The following is a 7,150-nucleotide window of genomic DNA, read 5'->3' as shown; positions in this document are numbered from 1 at the left end:
GTGCTCAGGTGATCAGGGTAGGGTTGCTGGTATACAGTGTTGTGTGGATTCACTTCTCCCTGCCACCCCAAAGGAAGTCTGGGCAGAACCAGGGACAATGTGGCATCCGGAGGTAGCAGTGACATTCCTACGTGGTCCTGCAGCAAGGCAGCTGGAAGTCTTCAGTCCTTCCCATCCTCTAACAGTGTTTCATTTTCACCTCTTCAGTGGTGAAAGTGGCTGCTCAGCACATGCAGCAAATAGCAAATCCTAACAGCTCTATTCACTTTGCTTCTAAATGTGCATTGACTAAGCATTTTCATAATCAGTGTCTAGAACATATTACATGTAGGACATACACATGTTATGTATCTGGAGTTTAAAAGTTTGAAAAATTTCAGCTGAATAGAAGAAAAATATTTTTCTAAATACGAATTATAATAATAACTACGTTGTTCATTAAACTTAAAATGAAGTTAAACCATCCATAATAAAATTATTTTTGGTCATAACACTAGCTTTTTAAAATACTGTAGCAGTCTTCAATTTTGGGCCAATTAACAGTATTGAATATGATAAAGTGCTTGTGGTTTTCCCCTGATTGTGCAGACAGTGGGAGGTGGGTTGAGACACTGGGAGGGGACAAGGGTGTATCCTGCCACACTGAATAAACACTGTGAGAACAGACAGGATGCCTGTGTGGAAAGCCTGTGACTCAGTACAGCTGTGTGGATCTCCTCCTCACATTCTTCTTAGTACTGGGAGTTTCCAAATAATTTTCAGGTGTCCTGGTCAACTGATACACTTTTTCCATTGAACTAATGGAAAAAGCAGAGCCCAATGTCCACTTTCTTTGTGGACATTGGGCTTTGCTTCTAGACAGACCACAATCCCACTGAAAAAATAATTACAGAAATAGTTACAATCTCTGCATTTTTTAATAAACAATCCTTTAAGTAGGACAAAAGCAGCCCCCTTTAACCTTAATGACAATGATGGCAAGAATTCCCAAAAAAGTGATCTTCAAACCACTTGAATTATTGTGCAATAGCATGTACTGGAGTTAGAGAGAGGGATGACACCAAAACTATGAAAAGACCATATATGCTCGAACCAAACAGACACATCTCTTCCACATTAGAGAACTGGGAGGTACAAGGGTTCAAACATTTCTTTTCTCCTTCAGCCTTTCTAATTTGCCCATCCTGAAGCTACAACTAACAGTATCTGTTTCCAAGGAAGGTATATCACAAGGCAGCATGCATGCAGACCTGCCCTATCCTTCCACAGATAACTTTGCAGGGAACTCTGCAAAGTTATGAAGTGCCAGAATATCTCTCAAATGGCGAGCTTTACTGCAGTTCATTGTTGTGGGTGCTTGCCCAGCTTGCAGATCCTGCCAATTCATGACACAGTTGCTCTCCCTAGACTGCACAGAGTGGCTCCAGGAGTTCTCTCCATCAGCAAATTGTGGTTTTGGGGCTACACAGAAGGAAACACAGAGAAGCAATGGAGGACATCAGAGTGGAACCTAAATGACATCCATAATGATACATGGTCATATTAAAGTTCAACCTATACCTCAGAAGAGCCTGAGAACTATGAGAAATGACCACACTATTCAAAGACCCACTGGCCTGGATACTAGCCACAACAGTCACCATAAGCACATGCACAAAAAAGAAAAAGAGGAGGACAAATATAAATAGTATTTCCCCAATTACACTCTCACTCAAATACTACATTCTGTTCAGGGAAATTCACAAGTTAGTTACGGTTTGTCTCCTTAGTAATTCACAGTGGAGCCCTCTTTCAAGAGTTGCACCCTCTTCCTGGGAATTTATGGAAACCTCTTATATGCCCAGAATCCTTTGTCAAGAAACTTCACAAGTCTCCTACCTACTGGATGTCCTTTGTGCCATGATTTTTATATCTGAACTTGGTTCATAGTGTTTGAGTGATTGACCCCAGCCCCTAGTTGTATAGAACAGGTTGTGAATAGAGTGAAGTGTTTCCAGGTGCCTAGTCAGGTCTTAAGCAAATGTTATTCCATACTTTCTATAATGTGCCATAAATACTGCTGGACTCTTTATCAAAGCCAAAATTGTTAATGTGACCATTTTGTATGTTATGCCCAGCTGTAGAAGTTAACTTTAATCCTGTTCAACATAGCATGCAAGAGCCATTGGTATTCCTATTGCTTAACTTCCTTGATGTTAATCTATAGGCATAAAACAACAATAGTCAAGATATTAGTCTCTGCCAAACGAGACAATGCCAAAACAATAATTTATTCTACTTGCCTTTTGAACTCTAATGTCATGCATCCTTTAAATGTCATAAACCAGGACTGTTGCCACATGAACTGCCTGACCCATGCAGCACCTTTGGACTTTTTAAGCACATATCTCAAACACTCCCTCTTTTACATCAACAGAGGCATGTCATCAACTGGACTGGAGAACTGATGCTGTTAAAATTCTGCCTCTTTTTGGATAAGTATGCCATGATTCTTATGTAGTTGTCCCAGCCTATGGGCCAGCCCACAGGGGTGGTATGGGATACTGCAAGTTGATGCACATTGTGAAAAAAAAACCTACGGCCTTTCAAATATTTTTCTTTCCCCCCATCCTTCTACCAGATGGTAGTTGCAATATTTCACTATCATGATGACTAGAAAAATTACAATTGTTCGCATCTTACTTAGATCACTGATAAATTAATATATGTACATAACATGGATATGCTGACATACCAGCTAAAATAGTCAGGGCAAATGCTCAAAATGGAATTCATGGTCAGAAGTTAATAAATGCATGATTCTGTTAAAATTTTCACAATTAGATAGAAATGTGGCCAAAATGCTGTATTTCGTACTTGCAGCTTACAGAGCAATTCAGACTAGCAGATATCATAAACTTCCAAAGGCTGCAGAATAAAAATGGGGAGATAAACAGATACAGTACAAACCTTAGACTCATTCCATTTTAGAACATGATATTGTGATTCAATAAATCCTATTTTCCTAAAAGTTATGACTTTTAACTATTTATTACAAATATCAATTTTCAAGGATGAGTAAGAGATAGGTCCTAAAAATAGAAAGTTGGTGAAGCAACTACAAAGACAAAAACTATTTAGAATAGGAGAGTTTTCAGATTTAGGAATTTTGTCCTTAAGCCCTCCTTTACTTTACAATGTTCATATTGTTCATATAATTTTTACTTTAGTCAGCCCTGCCATGAATGAATGTCACATGTTTATCTGTTCAACTAAACTAAAATCTTGGCACAGAGACCTTCTATGAAGCTCTCAGAATTAATTTCTATTTTGTTCTTTGCAAATATCATTTGGAATCTAAAGATTCTCTGATTAGACAGATCCCAGTATTAGCAAGTGCTTAATTGGTGTGCACAGGATTTCATTGTTGCCATTAAAAGGATGCTGATTCTTGGCATTCATTCACAACTGAGAATGGCATTACTGCTTGGGCACATGCAAAGTTCAAGGAACCATCAACAATTCTCAGAGTTCATCAATCGCTACAGCTGTCCCAGGACTTATCTACACTGTGATAATTACATAACATCAACACAACTGAGTTAATCAAAACCAACATGTGCAGAATGCACTGGCGAAATCACAGCTCACATTCTATTGGCTGTTCACTTCAGCAGTAAAGCACCACCCGCCTTTTATTGACTATGGCTTAGATTAAAGCAAGTTTACAGTTTTAACTTGGTGTAGATTTCATGAGACTCTTCTGAGGAAGACTTCTTCTTTTCACACAACTCCTCCTCAGCCCATCCCTACTCCACATATTCTTTCCTTCACACTTTCTCCTCTGCAGATTTGCTGTGAATTTACTTAAATGTTGCACAGATCTTGTGTGCTCTGGCAAGAAGATAAAAGGATCTTAAGAAGGAAAAAAAAAACATATCACAAAGTCATCAGTCATAAATCACTGCTGTTCCCCTTGATTTGTGAATTCCTTTTCCATAGGCATCCCCTGCAGCTGAGCTAGAAGGAGTCAAAAATCCTGAGTTCTGAGAACTGTGATATGAGGAGTAGTAAGTGGGGTAGCAGAACAGTACTCAAAAGTATGTATACTTCTAGCAAACTGAGAAACATTAAAGGGCTGGTGGAAGTATATGCGTGAGGTACTGCTCTTTGAAGGTGACCAAGTGTGTGGTTCAATGTCACTCTCTTTGTGCTCTTTATCTCAGACTCAAAAAGCAATTATTCCCAGCGTTCACCAAATTTTGTGGTTCGTGATTGGCATTTTTCCACACCTGTGGTCTAGCTCTTCAAAATGGGTACAAATCCTATGGGGTTTCTCAGAGGTCTACTGCTACTCTGAAATCTAGTTGGTAGTGGTCTTCCTTGGTGCCCCACCTCATGCTTCTACTGCTGAGGTCCTGGACTTTCATTTGATTTGGAAAACTGTTGTCTGTGTGGTGGGGAAGTAAGAATGCAGGGGACTTGAACAAACTTCTCTCCCAAAAGGTAAAAACACGATGATCTCAGCAAGTTTCCTTCTTGTTGCCTGACTCATGATTGCTCAGTAATGTTGAGCATGACCTAAGGATCTGAAGTCTTCCTAGGCAGAATCAGATTAGACAGGGTCTAGATAGCACTTTAGTAGCTTTTTTTTTTTCTGAACAGAGGTACACCACTGTGAAACCACTGAAGGTGACTCACAAAGTAGAACACTATATCAAATCTTACTGTATTCAGATTCCAAACAAAAGTAAGACCACTGAGATCAGTGCAATAAAGGACTGGGATTTTATTCTGCTAGAAACATTGTAGAATCACTAACAGCTGCGCTGGAGGTATTACTTCTGTGCTCAAGGCATCACTTGATTCCCCTGCCAGGATGAACTAGACATACCTACATCATTCCTGTTTGTCTAAACTTTAAAAGTGACAGTGATGGAGGTCCTACAGATTCTCTGGAAAATAAGTGCTCAATAAAACTGGTGCTGATTGTTAAAACATTTTTCTCAATATCTAGCTTTGCCAGCACTTCAACCTATTCAGTGAACATGGAAAACATGCCACAGCCTTGAACATACTTTAAGTATGTCATCAGGCCTCTCCACAATCTTCTTTAGACTAAAAAAGTCTTTAGAATACAAACATTCTTCAGGTTGTTCCAGTTGTTTATGTATTCTCTGGACTTCGTCAGTTTTCTTTCGGGAAGATTTGGATGGAGTAAAGAATATCCAACAAATAATACATTGGTGCTCAATGGAGCAGTAAACAAATTACATAGAAGTATGTTACAGACAATAACCTTCGTTGATGCAAGACAACACTGTGGGCACACAGTATGCTTGTGATTCACTATGTAATGATTCAGATTACCAGAAGAGGAATTGTTATTTTATACACTCCGCGCTATATTCCTTCCAGTGTAGAGGTACAAACTACACATGTATTGTAATAAACCCATACTGAAAACAAATTTCAAATCCCTTCAAGACAATTCTACAAACTCAGTCTAAACTAGTGGCTGTGCTGATGAGTTGTGAGCAATCTGCGCATCCCTTTCTCTGCATTCTATCCATGCAGACAGAGTTCTTCCCCAGTTTTCAGCAGCAGCAGAATAAGAAGTCAGTACTAGCTAAATAGTGGTATTTCAAATATATCTATACACGTAAGTAGAGGTGCAAGTACAAGATCATCTGTGTTTTCATGAGCACACTCCATCGAGAGCACCATAGAAAGACTGAATATGACGTCATAACTAAATCCATTTCAAAATGCATACACACAGGAATGCTGAATTAAGATTGAACAAAAGCCCAAACTGGAGCATCTCCTAACTTTCAATTTCTTGATTTTAATACATTAACATGCTTTTTTCATGTAGCTGCAGGCACACTTGAAGACAGATGTACCACAGGTTAAACAACTGGCAACACAAGTACAGAAGCACTGCTTAATGTTCTACTTAGACCAAACTGTTTTGTTAAATTCACAAGTCCTCTATCACTGCAAGGTCATGGTGAACAGGAGTCACTCCTGTATTTCTATGCCAGCATGAAGCCTGGTTTGGGCCATCTGTGTTTCTACTACTCAGGCATTGGGAATACGTAACATTTTAACCTAGACCTTTAACCACATTTCTTTATCATGTCTCCAGCCCCACCCCTGGATCTTGCTTTTCAGAAAAGTGAAAATACACAAACAGTTAAAAGCCAAACACAGAAACAAACACAGGACACTGCTGGCAGAAGGTCAGGAAAATTAGGATGATACCCAATAACCATTAAGAGACCACCTAAAACAACCAATAATACCTATATGTTTTGCCAGCACAGTGACCCCAAAACGCCATAAATTACTGTGCCACTCACACTGGCACCTCACGGAGTAACAACTTAATAACACATCAGCACAATAGGCTTATAAAAAATGTATTTTCCATGGCCAGAATTTTAAAAATCTGCAAGAATCTTGGGATAGATGGGTAAGGGAGGGAATGGAACAGATTTCCTAAATACAGAGTGAAATGAAGTGGATCCTTGCTACCAGAGAAACAGAAAAAAACCCAGCTGCTGCCCATAGTCTCTCTTGTTTCCTCACCTCCTTGCTGGACACACATAGAGCAAGGACCTTAGTGACAACCCTTATGTAGTACCTGACAAGTCTGCCAGCAAGGCCAACCGACTGAGCAGGGAATAGAGAGACCTGTTTGAAGGCTCAGGAAAATAAGCAAGAGAGACCACTTAAGATGGCACAGAGGATTTTAAAAACAAGATACAGAAGGAGGAACTATAAAGGGCTTCATCACATTGAAATGAGTCATCGAAAATGCTTATTATATCCAGTCCTGATCTTGCACTACTAAAGCAGAGCCTTGCTGTAACTTAGTACCCTGCTACTCCCCTAGTTTCCAAGAAGAAAGGTGGCTAGCCTGAGGGCAGGCAAAAGCACTGAGAGACAATGCATCAGCTCTTCTGAATCAAAAATTAAATTAGTTTTCAAATTAAATTCTTCACATTGTTTCATTTGACCCAAACTTCACCCTCCTTCCCAGAATACTTGCACTAGCAGCATTCTTTGAAGCATATTTTAAGTGTTGTGCCATCCCTGCAAGACATATTCATTTTTAAAGTTAGGGTATTTTTATTTCTTCTCCTTTCCAAAACCAAGTTCTTCT

The sequence above is a fragment of the Corvus moneduloides genome, chromosome Z (assembly GCF_009650955.1).
Source record: "Corvus moneduloides isolate bCorMon1 chromosome Z, bCorMon1.pri, whole genome shotgun sequence".
NCBI classification, from domain to species: domain Eukaryota; kingdom Metazoa; phylum Chordata; class Aves; order Passeriformes; family Corvidae; genus Corvus; species Corvus moneduloides.
The sequence above is the reverse complement of the archived record's forward strand: the minus strand, read 5'-3'. Positions refer to the sequence as shown.